This window comes from Ovis aries, chromosome 3 (assembly GCF_016772045.2).
Source record: "Ovis aries strain OAR_USU_Benz2616 breed Rambouillet chromosome 3, ARS-UI_Ramb_v3.0, whole genome shotgun sequence".
NCBI classification, from domain to species: domain Eukaryota; kingdom Metazoa; phylum Chordata; class Mammalia; order Artiodactyla; family Bovidae; genus Ovis; species Ovis aries.
In genome coordinates this window covers 63,495,097-63,511,674 of record NC_056056.1, presented here as the reverse complement: position 1 = coordinate 63,511,674, position 16,578 = coordinate 63,495,097, and the positions used below count along the sequence as shown (strand labels likewise).

Genomic DNA, 16,578 nt, shown 5'->3' with positions numbered 1-16,578 from the left:
AGACCCAAGCAAATCTTCATTTCTGGGGCAGCACACCTCTTAGCTACACAGACTGAGGAAGCATGAGGCGGGGGGAAGAAGGTGCTGGCAGTGGTTCAGGACTGCGAAGATGGGAGGCTGGAAGATAGGAGGCAGGGAGCCCTGGCTTCTCGTCCATGCATTGCCACCATCTGGTCTGGTGGGTCTCATCACCTCTGAGGCGTTCAGCTGCCCCACGGTAAACAAGGAAGTTGGAGAAAATGATCTCTAATTCTCTAATGTCTTAAAAATCCTGTGTCATTTTTGCAGAGATGGGAGTACAGGGAGAGGAGGGCAGAAATGGCCCAGAGCTGGCTGGGATAAAATATCGAAGGGAGAAGAGTATACATTCCAACTACCTAATCTCCAGTTGGCAAAGCCAGACCGGGGGAGATACAGACCGGTCCTGTGATGACAAATACTCCTGGCTCACTCCTACTTCTTTAGCTGGAATTTAAAAATTGATTCATCTGTAAAATGGGAATAATAATAGTATCTGCTTAATAGGAGTTGTTATGAAAGTAAAATGAGTTAATATTTGTAAAGTACTTAGAAATGAGAAAGTGCATACATTTTACTGTGAAATAAAACACATGCCTCCTGGTATTTGTTACACCTCAGCAGAAATGAGGTCATCAGTTCCTTTCCCAAGAGGAAGTTGGGATCAGGGAAATAGAGAAGAGGGGGAGAATAGATCAAGAAATTCAAGGTTGGAGGGAGGGGGCAATTGGGAATGCAGTTTCCAAGCTACTGTGCTCATAGGCATCCATATATGACCAATGGTTGGAGAGATGGACAGATGAAAACAGACAGTGATGAGGTGGGGAGAGTGCGTTCAAGGGAGCCTTCACCTCCTTTACAATCTGGGGAGGGATGACCTAGTGCACCTGCCATGGCATACAAACAATTTTATTCTTACTGAGAAATAAAATCCAATTCTCCACTGACAAGAGAGCCTTCTGAAAGGAGCCACCTGAGCTCAGTCACAGACCCAGAGATCGGCCACTCCTCTTCCACCCCACCCTCATGCCCACCCCAATCAGAGGCCAAGCCCTTCCATGGGGCCTTTGATAAAGGCAACTGTTGGCCTGCTCCAGACCAACACAGTTGTGTTGACCCTGGTGGGTTTTGGCTAAGAGTAGATGCCACAGCTCCTTCCTGGCCAGCTTGGGACTCTGTACTAGAATCAGCAACCTGTTCATATTTGTGCACACCTGGACACTGACCAGCTGTATCTCTTCAGCTGTATCTCTCTGGATAACTCCCAAGTCCTGCCTATCTTCCTTTCTTACACAGAGATGGCAGGCAGGGTTCATCAGTAAATGAGGGTGGAACCCCTTAGAAATGAGTTCAGTCTGGCCAGTGGAGGCAGTCAGTTTGTATCCCAGGTTGAGGTGCAGAAATTATTATGGTCCCTGTGCTTTGAGAGTCTGGAGTACCTATACATAAAAGATGTTTGGCAAACTCCCTTCCTGCTCAGAAACAGACACCTCATTGCTCCTCCCCAACCCAATCCCCTGCCACCGTGGGAGCCTGGGGCAGAGATAACTTGGGGCAAACAGCAACTCCAGATTCTAAATGGCATTGTTGTTTCTGTGAGTCTAAAATTTCAAGGATATTTTCAATCTTCTTAGAATGGTTTTTTAAAACACCTAAGACATAATCTATAAATCTTGGAAAGATTGCCAGGAAAGGGGAACACAAACTAAATAGAAGGGGACCAGGGCCACTCTCCTGAGAAAATTCAGTTTATGATGAAGGCTTTTAGGATAACAAGTGGGGGGATGAAAGAAAGCTATGCATATGCATATACAGAGGAAATGGGTTAGGAGAACATAGATTTGCTCACGAAATCCCAGAATTCTAGCACCAGGAAGGGTCCCTGGAAACTGGAAAAACAAACTAGGACCCATACAATGGAAGCTGAAAAAAAAAAAAAAAAAAACCCACCATTTACAGAATGCCTTCCCTGGTGAGGTGGGGCAGGCTGCCACCGACTGGGAAAGGGTAAGAGCTGACCATCCCAAAGATGTCACTAAAGGGGCAAGAGCTGAGCTCTCTGAGGCAGAACTGAAAACTTTTTGAAACCATTTCCCAGCAGAGACAGACCTGGTGCTGACCATCTGATGACAAGTCATCCTTGTCCTCTGGTCAGCTCTGACACACGGCCAAAGTGGGCTCAGAGCAGCAGTCAGCAGGCCCGAAGGGCGAGAGAAAAAGTGACGTCATCTTCCACTTGGCCACTAGTTGGAGACAAGGATTCAAGACACGGACGATGAGTCCCTCTCTCTCTTTTGTACTGCCCTCTTGCCTAACAGATGTCTCCGTCCCAGTATCTCTCAGGGGCCTGGGCCATTTCTGGGAGGCAAACTCTGATCACATAGAATTTAATTCTAGGACAGCCAGCCCTCTGCATTCCATCATAAGCTCTCTCTGTGTTCCCAAGAGGGCTCTTAGCCAACTCCTTCCTTCCTCAGACCTCCCTCACTGTGCACCACTGCAGTATTCCTGAAAAGCAGTACATAAACCGAATTTCGGTAAAGCAAAGCCCATTCATTCTTCCATCAATAAATCGTAAGAAATGAGTGAACACAACTTAGCACCTAATTTCTGTCTTCACTATACTGTCTTCCCAATTATTTCATGAGAAGTCTTGTTTCCAAAGAGACTACCAGTTCTCCAAGGAAGGAAGCATGCTCCCTACTTCTTTCCCAGGGTTGGATACACAGAGTGCTTAGCACACACCTGTCGGCCAAGGAGTCTAATTCTCTTTAACTACCACCCTCTAAGCTAGAGCTATGAGTCTGTTTGCTTGCAGGCTTCCTTTTCTCTACCGAGGTCCTTCACCGGAGTAGTTAATGACCTGTAAACACTTTCTGAGGTAGACAAACATTCCATCAAAGAGAAATACCACTGAGGATCCTCTGGTAAACTGAAAAGAAAAATCTTTTGTAAAATGAAGCATCACCTTTTTACTGCTCTGTTTGATAAATTCAGATTTTTCACAATATGGACAAATATTCAAGGATGTATAAGCTGTCTTCAAGTCAACACCTAGAAACCAGTCAGCAAACTATCGGAGAGCTATGAGGTCTAGACTCAAACCTCAGCTCCTGAACTGAATTGGAATGTTCCAGGTAGACACATCCATGGCCTCTAAAATCAGGAAATCAGCTGGAAACTCAATCAGCACTTACAGTTAGCACCTACCTCATGACCATATCCTCTCATGGTGGTGATAATGGCCCTGATGATAATAACAATAGCTGCCCCTGAAGAGCACTGTACAGCTGATGGAGCAGTTTAACAACCTGTCCTTTCTTGGAAGGCCTTCTAGACCAGTCTCCTTCTTTCTCTGTGTTGCCACCTTATCTTCAGCACACGTTTCCCCCAGAGGGCTCTGTGACCTCTCTTGTCCCATTTCTCTCTTTGCCAGTGAGAAGACAACGCTCTAGTAGAGAAATGCTCCAAAGGGTGCTATGCTTGGTTCTAAATGAAACCACATCAGCCAAGGGCCACCACAAGAACCCACACAAGGTTCAAGCACTGCTGAGATGGCAGGGACCCTCAGGGCGGCCCCTAGAGAGACAGATCTGGTCCTCTGGGGAAGGACACTGCTTCAAGCAAGGCTGGGGTGAGTTCAAAGTCCCTGGAAGGTTGTGTGGCGGGGAGGGGGGTGCCGCTGGATTGGGTCAGACTCTAAGCAAGAAGGGCCTCTGGGAGATGGGTGTGGGGTTCTTCAAGGGGACACCACAGCCCTGGGCACAGAGGTGGTGAGTGGAGATAATGCCCACAGTGATAACCAGCAGGGCTCTGGCAGAAGAGGCCCTGGACACTGCAGGCTGGGCAAGGCCTCAAAGACAGCTCACAGGACATGTGGCAGTGTGCTCCAAGGAGAACTCCTCCCCACCGGTGACCCCTATCAGTGCCAACCAAGCACACAAGAGGTACACCCAGGCTGGGCTGGACACGGGTGTCCGCAAGGTTGCCGGGCGTGCACTTGGGAGGTGGGAGGTGACGATGCATTGTGCATGTACCAGGGAGGCACCCTGAAGCACTGGGCTGCCCCATACCCACCTTCCTTCCTAGAAGTGGTCTGGGACATTCCATAATGTAGCCACCTCTGGCTCTTGGGCACATTTTCCAAATGATAATGCGTGCTAAGTTGCTTCAGTCCTGCCTGACTCTTTGCGAACCTGTGAACCATAGCCCCCCAGGCTACTCTCTATCCATGGGATTTTCCAAGCAAGGATACTGGAGTGGGTTGCCATTTCCTCCTCCAGGAGATCTTCCCAACCCAGGGATCAAACCCACACCTCTTATGTCTCCTACACTGGCAGGCAACTTCTTTACCGCTAGCACCACCTGGGCTTGTTTTCCAACTTTTAATGGCAAATAGGTTTAGTGTGCTGGAGAGACGTGAGCAGGGGTGAGCTGACCCACCCATCTACTCACCAACACGTATGGTCAGGAAAGAGGGAAGCGGGCTGATGAGGGAAAAGGAAGCCAGAAGCCGGCGGGGCTGCTGAGGTCACCTGCAGGTCCAAGGTCAGCCCAGATTCGCCCCGTCATTTGCCAGGCTGATGATTCTCTGAGAAGCATGGAGACTTGGCTGCTAAAGGAAATCGCTCGGGTTTGTGTTGTAAGCCATATGTACCCTGCACACACATTTGAATCACCCGTAAACTTGATCAACCTCAGATGACTGGCCAACTCCTGAAGAAACCGCATTTCTCTAACAGAACAGGAAGCAAGCAGGGTGCGGGATGGGCAGCAGGGGCAGCGGCTCCTCCCATTTTCCCTTCCCCCAACTGTCTCTGCACACCGCACAGAAAGGGAAGGATGCCACAGGAGCGACTCACATGGGAGACTACCCCAGGCAGGTCCCCTGGAACTCAGGCTCCCAGAGCTGTGGTCATCTTCTCCCATCTTTGGGCCCACGCCAAGCTGGAGGACAACATCTGCCCACAGAGCCGGGTGAGGCTGGGGAGGCTCAGGCCAGCCACACATACTGGGCAAGGTCAGCAGACGGCATCCTCCAGCAGGCCATGCCGCACTTTCAGCCCACAGAGCTGACAAGCCAGAAGACCACCACGCCTGTGCTTCCAGAGCCATGCCTCTGTGACAAAACGCACATCCTGCAACACCTCTGAGTGACCTAGAGTCAAGCGGAACGTTTCCTCCCAGTGGGCAGGAAAGGTAATTCACTCCATTTTACAGGCGAGGAGCCTGAGGCTCAGTGGGGTTGGTTGGCTTGTTTCAGGCCACCCGGCCAATGGCTGAAGGAACTCAGATGTACCTGGCTTCATGGAGGGGCTGACTTCTCAAGACAATGTCTGCCAATCTCCCTACACCTACCTTTCAGCCCCAGGGACCATGCAGGACCAAAGTGTGGACCATACTGAAAAAACTCACTCAGCCTTGAGGGGAGAGGCTGCCGTGAAACAGGTCTGGGGGTCAACACCTGGACCACCGTGTGCGTTGGAGAGAGGGGGTGCAGAGGCCGATGCCATCTGATACTGCAAATTCTCATTTCTCCCTCCTCTCAGCCTCCCAGCTTATAACCTTCAAGACTCCGAGACCCTGTGTTTACTGCCCCACACCCAGCTCCAGCAGCTGGCTGGCCTCCAGCAGGACTGAGACTCTGAGGGAGAAGGCGCCAGCCTTACTCCTCCCCGCAGGCCAGCCCGGGCCTCCGCGGGTGCACCCACCCCACCGCCCGGCAGCCTGCTCCCGAGCTGTCTTTTGTCTCTCATCTGGTCTGCTGCAGCTCTCCCGGCTCCTTCTCCTCCTTTCAGTCCTCTGCCCAGGCCTGCCTAAGGCTGCTTGCCAGAACGATTGCATGTCAAGGCTCTGCCCAGGGCACTAAGGGTTGGGACTCCCACAGTCCTGTTTCCAGAGGGCCAGGATGGATCACCCAGAGGCCTGAAAAGGTCTGGAGGGAGCCCCTGGGGCCACAGAGGGGCTATGTTTAGAGAGGCAATCCTGACAGTGCCACTCTGGGGAGGAGAGAAGGGACAGGTGAGATTCCCAGGGCCAGTTTCCTCAGGCTGAGCCACCTCTGACTTCTCCACCCCCACACCACACCCCTGCTGGCTGACAGACATGCCTCCAGACTATGGGACAACGGGTGCAGCGGTGGCCTGGCCAGGGCATTAACTCCCAGCAGGAACGCACACTGGAGCAGGCAGATAGTGGCACCGGCAAGGAAGGAAGGGGAGGCCCTGAGAAAGACGGGGGAAGAGTGGAAAGGACAAGGTGTACTAACGGCGCTTCACTTCTCCCAAGCCCCAGGGACCACATCCAGGGCCAGGCTGGAGGGGGCCACCCCTAGAGACAGCACCTGCCAGCAGGCCAGGTATCAGGTTGGTGGGCCTGGAACTGCAAACCCAGACCTGAGTGGGCCACGTGAACTCAAGCCCAGGTGTGTCAGCAGAGTGGGCACTCGGGCTCCCTGAATTAGATTCTGGAATCTTCATCTGCAGGACTTCCTGGCTGTGTGACCCAACGCAGCTCTTTCTCTGAACCTCAGTTTGTTCATCAGTAAAATGTACATGACAATGGTGTATTGCCAGTCTGCTGAGGTTGCTGTGGAAACTGATTAAAATAGTGTCTGTGAAACACTCAGCCCAGAGCAAGAACTCAGGACCTGCTAGAACTCAGTCACCTCGCCCTGTGGGCTCACAGCACTCCTCAATCTCCGAGTCCTCATCTGTAACATGGGAGAAGACAACTCTTGGTTCCAATCATGGTCCAGAAAATCAGCCACAGAGGCCTGCAACCACCATATGCTCAGCTCTCAGCTCTCATGCTCAGAGACCTGCTCCTGGGAAAGTGTCAGTGAATATCCAATTTTACACTTATTTACATCCTCATTCCAGAAATGCTACCTTCATTCCACCTGATATGTAATGGCACCCAATTTCATTCACTTGTTCCAAACATGAACTGTTAATGGTGGGGAGAATAAAATGAAATGAACCTCATTGCTTGGCTTCAAGGAGCTCACAGTCTAGCAGCTCTAACCCTTATTGATCTGTTAACAGACATGGAAATGTCTCAGGAAGCTGTGGGTCCCTCAGGGAAATGAAGGATACCTTCGTAACAGGATTACTCGCTTCCAAATGGTTTATAGGTTCTTTTTCAGGTGCTCACCTGAGTGGCAAGAGATGAAGGCCTTTCTGAAGCACCACACTGCTTCCTTAATCACAGCAGTGCGCTCATCTCATGTGAATACTTAAGGTGGGGGGTCAGAAGAAGCTACACTGAGCAGTTATGCCAGCCTCCCTGCATTCCAGAATGGCCTCTTCTAGTTATTCTACTAGCGCATGACGGCACGGGCTAATATGATGCTTCTTTCTCCACAACCTGAGCTGCATTACGTGCAATCACAGGCTAACAAGGTTTTAGGGAGGACGAGCAGATCGAAAATAAGCCTCACTCCATGGAGAAGTTTTGCCAGGAGCAGTCCTGGAAACCTAACAGCTTTGCGTGTTGCAACAATGCAACTCAAGACTATCAGCAACATATAAATATTTGTACAGACACTTATCAAGGCAACAATCAGCTATCAGGTCCCTCAAAGTGAGCTGATGTGCTTTACAGCTTATGGTCTTGATTTGTAAAAGTCGGCAAAACAAAGCCACACACAGCAGATTTGCTAAGTTCCAAAGTCAGAGAGAAGGTAAATAGTGCAAACGTGTTGGCTTCCCTCCCTGGCTCACTTCTATGGGCAGTGAGCAAACGGAAAAATAAACCGTCGGAAAAAGTCTCAGCCTAATAAAATTACACAGACAGAATGACTTCTTCATGAAACCCAGAAGGGTAGCGTGGTGGGTCCTTGCTAACACGTATCTGTTGTCTGTCGTGATCCCAACTCCCGGCTCCCAGGTATTGCCCCCGAATGGTCCCAGTCGCCTTCCTCTCTTCATCTTCCTCCCATATCAAAAAGTATTATTCACACCCAATTCCATGCTTTCAAACAGTAAAATGTGCATTTAAACAATACCAAAGAGAATAAATTTGTCTCTGATCATGGTATATAGTTGAGCAGAAAAAGCACTTGACTGGTAATCAATAGACATAAATTCTATAGATTTCCCTGGTGGTCCAGTGGTTAAGACTCTGGGCTGCCAATGCAGGGGTCATAGGTTTGATCCCTGGTCAGGGAACTAAGATCCCACATGCTACACAGTATGGACCAAATGGTAAAAATAATATATTTTTTTTAAAGACATAAATTCTAATCCTGTCACTGTGACCAGGAGGAGGCACTTCATCTCTAAGAGAACAAAGTTTCTTGTGGGTAAAATGAGATGGGGGAGGAGTGAGTGAGATGGAGGGAACACCCATCCATCCGGGACTTGTCCCTTACTCTCTTCCAAACATCAACCTGCTTGGGGCCCACAGCCCATCTAGGGTGTGGATGGCTACTTGCTTGGAGCAAAATCAATGTTGTCTGTCATCTTAATATGCATGGAATGTGTTTAAATAAGGATCAAAGCCAGTCAGGAAGGTATCTGTGGGGAAGGGAGCAGATCTAGACCCACTTACTGCATCTGCCTTAGGGGTGGGAGTAGGGGAGGAAGCCACCTCCTGCAAACTGGGCCCCCCCAATGCCAGAAGGGAGGGGCCCCATTCTAAAGCCCCTGCTGTCTCCAAGAAAGTAAAGGACAGACTGAGGTCCAACTAGGAGACCCAAGGGAGAAAAGAGGGGTAGCTGCAAAGGAACCTCATTTCTCGAGGTTTTTAATAACACCCTCATCCTTGCCACCCACTACCAACAGGGCAGATGTTCCAGGATGCAGACTTCGCCCTGCGAGACAGCGGCTCTTGCTCCCTTGGCACAACACCACAGTCTCTTCTCCACTGTCTCCTCCACTACCCCCAGCACAGGGCATGAGCCTCCTATGCACTCCCTAGACTTCCATGCACTTACTACCCAAGATTCCGGGAAGGAATCTGCAGCTCTCAGGCCTGAACGCTGTCCAGACTCCAACACCAGGGCCTGTCCCACATCCATGCTGTGGTTTTCACACCCAGCAGTTCTCACCCAGCCCTGGAGAGCCTTCAGCAAATACCCAGATGGCCCCGAAAGGAGAGTGTGGCCTCCTGTGAGGGCTAATTTAACCCACGCCAAAGAGCTGAGAGACAAGATGTAAACCCAGTGCCCACTGAGAAGGACAGTATTCTGGCTCTTTTGTCAGAATTCAATTCTTTTTTGTAAACTTAAAAATTAGACAGTAATTGGCATGTATCTAAACCTTCTGAAAACTGACTTTTATCAATTTTTTTAAAAAGGAAAAAAAGAAGGAAAGGAGCAAGGGAATGAAAGACATTGAGTGTTAAGGCTCAACCAAACCAAAACAGGAAGGAAGGAAGAGAAGCAGGGGGAGGGAGGGAGGAAATGAAAGACAGTGAGCATCAAGGCCCTACCAGACGAAAACTTGCCTGCCGAAAGCATTCTCCACTTTGGGAGGCATATTCTGAGAACTCTGAAAGTATCACTGGGCCTTCACCACCTCTGTGCCACAGCATCCTGGTCTCCTTTGTGACTCATACTTGCCTGGTAGAACTCCCCCGAACAAGAGAGGGGCCCACTGAGCCTGCACACAAAGAGAACCAGGGCCCAGGGCTCACACTGCACGGCTCCTGCCAGGCCATCCATGCGCAGCCATGGGAGCAATGAAGAAACTGCACGGTCTTCCCAAAGGTCTGTCAGGTCCACCCTTCCCTTTCTAAGCCTCCCCGGGGCTCACCCAGCCCAGCCACCCACTGCAAAGGTAAAGGAGGCCACCAACCTGAATGCCAGCTTATTACACATGCCTGAACCTTCCACCCTGCCTGCGCACTCTCCCAGAGAGGGAGGTAGGACAGAACAAAGGAGTCACCCTCGACCCCTGGGGTTTCACACTTACACTAATGTTCTTCTTGGAACAGCAGCTCAGCATCCTGGAACCCAGGAAAAGTAGAAGCAAAAGGCAAATCAAAGTCAAGGGGACTCCCCGCTTGTCTCCCCAACCCCCACCCTCCTCCTCAGAGCCTTGGCTCAGCCTTGCAGCAGGTCGAGGCTAAGCCCCAGAATCAGGTGCCACTGCTCCCCAGGAAAACACACCTAAAGTATTTACTGAGAAGCTCCTCCTAGTTAACATTGCCTCTGGTGCTTTCGGACCATGGCAATAAATTCTTGAAATTATATAGAAAAGCAGAATGTCAGGTACATTTCGGTCCCTGCAACTCTCCAAGAGCAGACTAACCCCTGTCACCTGCCTCCTCACAGCTTCCCTGCCCCAAAGCGCTCCAGGTCCTGCTGTCTGCTCTGTGGGCGGACTGTGCATGGGAGAAGGGACTGCGGAGGCCTCAGTCTAGATCCTAAGTTGACCCTGAAGCTGTGTGAGACCAGACGAACCCTTTAACCTCTCCGGCTTAGATACCACCTTCCCTGCCTCTTCACAAGGTTACTCACGAGGGAAGACTCACATATGCTGATGCTCACCCAAGGGCTTATTCTAGAACCGTAAATACATACCGTGATTTTATGTCTAGTCCCATTATTAAGAGCACAGTGGGTATTTGAAAGGGATGGGCCCAATTTCTCATAAACCCAGAAAGCTGGAGGGTTGGCAAGAAAGGGAGGAACAAGACACTGGGAGATTGCTTCAAGGTCATCCTATGCAGCCCTATCCTTCCAGATTCTTCCAAATGCCTGCTGCAGCAACAGCAGCCCCACAAGAACACCCTGTTTTGTCAGGACTTGTAGTGAAATGTGTTGGAGCAGCTGTCAACTTGGGGGAAATCACTCATCAGGTAGTCAGCCGAGTAGGGCAGCTCTCAGCTGGACAAACACTGCATCCGCCATGGGAATGAGAGCCTTCCTGTCCTGCCTTTGGGGGCCAAACCCACCCGCCTTTCCCTTCCTGTCTCAACCAGCATGAAGACACACCTCTCACCCTTCCTTCCAGCTCCCTCAGCTCTTCTTCAAGGGACGAAGACCTTAGGGCCACCAAGGCAAGAATGTGGTGAAATCAGGACCTCTCCGCCTACCCCACCTACACAAGGTAGCTGCTTTGTGATGAGGATGGTAATCCTCCATTGAGGCCTCTCATTTCAGACCAAGTCATTCGTGGTTGACCCCCAACCAGGAACAAGGCAATTACAGATATGCCCAGGAGCAAATCTACCTGAGAGAGGGCGAGAGTGTCTCTACATCAACAATGGGCAGAAGAATGTGCATCCAGAAAACCAACAGCCAGGAGTCCCAGGGACACTTGGTGAATAACCCAGGTAGGGTGAGACAGGCTACGCACGGGACACCACACCAGGCTCCATAGCCCAGGTGAAGCCAGATGGTGTCAGAAGGCAGAAGGCAGAAGAGCTATCGTCAGCACACCTGAAAGTCCCCTTTCGCTAGCACTCATTGACATCCACCACACTCCACCATGGGCTTCCCAGGTGTCTCAGGGAGTAAAGAATCCGCCTGCAATGTCAAGACCCAGGTTTGATCCCTGGGTCGGCAAGATCCCCTGGAGAAGGGCATGGCAATCCACTCCAGTATTCTTGCCTGGAGAATCCATGGACAGAGGAGCCTGGCAGGCTACAGTCCATAGCGTCGCAGAGTCAGACACGACTGAAGCGACTGAGCATGTGCACACACTCCATCACAGGGAGGTGGAAAAGAGCACCTGGGCTCCAAGAGCCTGTCCTGTTAGCCAAATGTTCCCATTTTGTCCAAGGGCGTGGAAGCTGGCTGGCCAGGGGCTGGTGCTCTGGGCCCTCATTTAAGTCCCTGTGTGGCAGAGAAAGTCACCTTCACTGGCAAAAGCTGTGGGCAAACCCGCCACATCTCATGCCCCAGGGCTCTGGCAGCAGCTTCTGTCCTAGGCTGTAAAATCTTTGGAACCCCGAGGCAGCCCTCCTTGGATTCTGGACAGGGCTGGCTTGGAGCGCCAGGGAAAGAGACCCAAGCGTGCCAAACCTCGGCCATCCAAGGTGACAAAGACCTCACGAGAGTGTGTCTCGCCTTTTCAGGCTCAGAGAGTAGGCCTGGGCTGGCCAGCTGCCTCCCAGGAAAGCCCTGGCTGTATAAAATGACCCAAGTGCCTTTGTGTGTCTCTGCTCAGAGGACTCACAATGAACAGCTCATGAAGGACATGGCCAGGCCCGGCAGCCTCCTGATTTCGGAAGCAGTGTCTACCACTCAGGAGAAGGCCCCCTCAGGTTTCCTTCTAAGCTTCTGGTATATATCCAGTTTCCTATCGGCCACTTTAAACAATTGTCTGTAACGCTGTGATTTATACATGTGTACTTAAATGTTATTTCATTCTAGCTTCTGCAAAACTATCTTTCCACCTAAACCTTTGATTAATGTAATTAAATTACTACCTGATGGCGTTATCTAACTTAACTTAGGATCCACACTATTGAAAAGCATGTGCCTTTTAACACCCTGACTGGTAAGGCCTGTGATGAACAGAGCTATAAACATGTTGGCATAACTGAGCTGTTTAAAAATAAATTAGCAAACTATAAAAATAAACAGTTACATACATATGTACTCAATTATGAACTAACTCTAATTTTTGTTCTGAAATACTGTCTTTGACCTTAGTCATAAACAAGCACTATTAAAAAAACATAATATCTCAACAGACAGGAGGCCAAGGATTAAATAGTCTTCCAGCTTCAACAGAAAGCCAAACAAGGAAAAAGAAGAAAAGGAAGGAAGGAAGGAAGAAAGAAAAGGAGGAGAGAGAGGGGCAGGGAAAATAAAAAAGAATAAAATTGAAAAGCTGGGAAAATGTATACAAAACGTACAAAGACTGCTGTGCTCATGTTGATCTGAAGCTACTTCTGTTCAAGCCAGAAAAGTTAAAACCTGGTGAAGTGCGTTTGCATTTTCAGATGTTTTGGAGTCTCTCAAGAAAAGAGGGCAGGCGAGGGGGAAGCACTATTTCCAAAAGCAGCTGTTTCAACAGCTCGCTGTCTGCATAATTGTCTCTGTTGCACAGGGCCGCCTCCCCACCTGAACTAAGCTCTCTGTCCTAAGTCTGCTACTGCCTGTAAGTCCCAAGCTTTTCTAAGACATATGGCAGAAATGTGGAAACTGTCTTCCAAATAGCACAAGACAGAAACGGGGCGGGGGGTGTAGGAAGAAGCAAAATCAAGCTGTTGAAACTGTATACAGGACACGTTTTCACACTAATCCGGTGCTCCTGTAACAAAGGACAGCATACTACGGGATAATTACTAAGGATTATTATTACAGTTTCTAAAGCAAAAGAACAACAACAAAAAAAAAATTCACAAAAGACATATTACACACGCAGATTTCTAAAGCTTTAAAATCATATGGTCTTCCGTGTTGGTTCCTAGGGGGTTACAGGGTAATGCCCTAATGGAACCGGACAGACGCAAACACAAAAAAGAAATCACAATAAACCTGAAATTCTCTCCTGTCATGGTGCTTACTGCTTTATTTCACAAACAAAAGTAGTTGAGCAACAGCTAAGTAGTTATTCATCTCAAAGAGCCAAACTACCAGGCTGACTGCCCCAGGGTTCTCTATCTTCTCCCCGATACAACTACCAAAAAAATTACATAAATAAAGAACAGGAGGAAACGCAAACTCGGCCACACTTGCCTGAGAGCGTGGCAGAGAGGGCTTGACGTGAAAGAGAAAAGCTTGTTGGAGACACAGAATTCTACCCAGGCCACTCTCCCTGCAATGGCGAAAGGGGCCACACGCAGCCCAGGTACTGTGCACTATGTTTACAAAAATGAGGAGGCTGTCAGCTGCTGGGAGACACACGTCTCAAGACACATTTCTAAAGGAATGCAGTGACAGGTATGGAACAGCCTGTGTGCCACTGTGTTGGCCTCTTCCCTTTCTGAAGTGGACTTTGCTTTCCTCCAGGATGGAAAGGATAGGATTGATGGGCAAGGACAGAAACAGTCTCAGGAACTTCCACTTGGGCACCTGATCCAAGAGGGGCACGGCTATGAGAAGGTTCAGGACGAGGCTCCTCTGTCTGGGACCATGGGAGTGGCTGGAGGCCCCAGGATGTCTCTGAGAATCTCTTCGACAGCGGAGCTTTAAGCTGGCAGCCTGGACTCTTCTATGAGCTCTCCCTTGGGTCACCTACAATTCCAGAATAATTTGTTCTGCATATGGCAAAGCCAGCACCATAAGGGAGATGGAAAACTAAGGTCTGGCTTGCAGGGTGTTAAACTCGGGCTCTGGGTGTGCATGCTAAGTCACTTCAGTCATGTCTGACTCTTTGCAACCCTGTGGACTGTAGCCCACCAGGCTCGTCTATCCATGGAATTTTCCAGGTAGGAATACTGGAGTGCGTTGCCATCCGATCCTCCAGGAAATCTTCCCAACCCAGGGATCGAACCTGCATCTCTTATGTCACCTTCATTGGGAGGTGGATTCTTTACCACTAGTGCCACCTGAGGAGCCCAAACTCAGGCTCTACACGCTGTCATTTAAGATCTTTCATGAGATTTGAGAGCAAGGAGCCCCTCCTAAGATAAGTAACCTGTTGCTGACAAAAGCTGCTCACCTTTGAGCCTTAAAACCTCAAAGATACCCTCAAAATAAAGGTGACTCAGACAGAAATGCTGGCTCTCATTTCTCATCAGACCACTAAAATCACCAGTTCTGGACTAAGGATTCAAGTGGAGGCCAGGGTAAGAAAACAATTTGTTTGATTCAGGTCCTCGCAAATTACCCCCCAATAATTTACTTTGTCTCAGCTTTGGCCAGCTTGGGTGTTCTGAGGAGTCCAAGAATTATTTTAGTTTTCCATTAGAGGGCTCTCCACTCTCCTTTCAAGGAAAAACACTCTATCTGCCAGCCAACTTCTTTCCAGGAATGGGGAAAAGGGAGGAGGAGGAGGACCAGGGGAAAGGAGGACAGGGGTGTCCATAACAAATTCCAAACCCCAGGCTGACCAGCAGATCTGAGCACAGCGGAGCCACACAGACATCTTCGGAAAAGCAGTCTTTGGAGATACAGGACCCTGCAGTGGATTCCTAAAAAACCTCAAGCATCTGGAAAGGGTGGTGTCCGGGGCCAGAGCTTATATACCCATTTCCAAATCCCATGGTTCTTCAGCAGCCCTGAATGGTTTACCTGAACTCTGAGCAAACAAGCTCCGGGAAAGAAATGCAAGAAACAAAGCACACATTTCTGAGTCAGAAGTCGTCTCTGGTCGCTAAAGAAAAATAGAGAAGGAAACTGGGGAGTAGAACGTTCAGAAAAACACCTTCCCTAAAAAACTACAGTTAAGAGTTTGATGTGAGTCGTCTTGGCTGCAAGCAGTCTGCCCGAGCTCTCCTAACCACTGTGCCACAAAGGCCCCTCTCCCTTCCCTCCCAATCCTTCCTAAGCAGGGGAAGTCAGACCCCCACCCACCGCCCTGAGCTAGTGGAGGACAGAGGGGAGGGGAGGAAGGGAGGGGCAGGAAGAGGAAGAGGGGGAGGAGGTCCGCCCACAGCTTGGACTGAGCACCCCATCCTCCCAAGCACCCCCAACGCGTTCCCCAGCCCCGAAAACATCCACCAAACCAAACCTCTCAGGGTCCACCTTAACTCCTCTCATCCACGTCCAATCTGTCAGCAAATCCCATTGGTTTTACCCTCAAAATATGTCCAGAATCCTATTCCTTCTCATACCTCCAGCACCCTTATCCCAGCTGCCATCATCTTGCCTGGATTTTGGTGACAGTCTCCTGACTGATTAAGCCTCACCTCCCCTGGTGGCTCAGACAGTAAAGAATCTGCCTGCAATGTGAGAGATCAGGGTTCGATCCCTGGGTTGGGAAGATCCCCTGGAGAAGGGAACAGCAACCCACTCTAGTATTCTTGCCTGGAGAATCCCATGGACAGAAGAGTGTGATGGGCTATGGTCCGTGGGGTCACAAAGAGTCATACGTAACTGAGTGACAAACACTTCCACCTTCCCCACAAAGAAATCTTAAAAAGCAGCCAAAGTGACCTTGTGGAAACTAAACCACATGATGCTGCTCTTCCAGTGGCTTCCATCTTCCGTGGAGTCAAAACAGTGGCCCACAGGCAGGGGCTGGTGGTGTCCCCTCAGGCTCCAGCTCCCACCCACCTCCTTGTCTCCTCTCAGTCTGGCCACCGGGCCCCTCCTCCTCCACAGTCAGATAGACTACGCACAGGTCTTCACTCAGCTTGGAGTCCTCTTCCCCCAGAAACCCACATGGTGCTTGCCTCACTTGTTGGGAGCTTTTGCTTCTCTGAGTAGTCCCTAAGCAACCTGCTAAGAGCATGCCCACCACACGGTCCCTATTTTCTCTCCAAAGTAGTCTGGCCACCTTCTGACATGCTCTGTGTGCTGAGTCCAACTCTCTGTGACCCAAAAGGTTGTAGCCTGCCAAGCTCCTCTGTCCATGGAATTTTCCAGGCAAGAATACTGGAGTGGGTTGCCATTTCCCACTCCAGGGGATCTTCCCGACTCAGGGATCAAACCCGCATCTCTTGTATCCCCTGCACTGGCAGGCAAAGTCTTTACTGCCAAGCCACCTGGGAAGT

The 16,578-nt window shown here is 50.0% G+C and overlaps 1 protein-coding gene across 19 annotated transcripts in view; it reads right to left on the bottom strand.

Moving 5' to 3' along the window:
- The window catches only part of BCL11A (BCL11 transcription factor A), a 99,915-nt gene that overhangs the window by 40,163 nt on the left and 43,174 nt on the right, over positions 1-16,578 (bottom strand). The gene's annotated exons all lie outside the window — the stretch shown is intronic.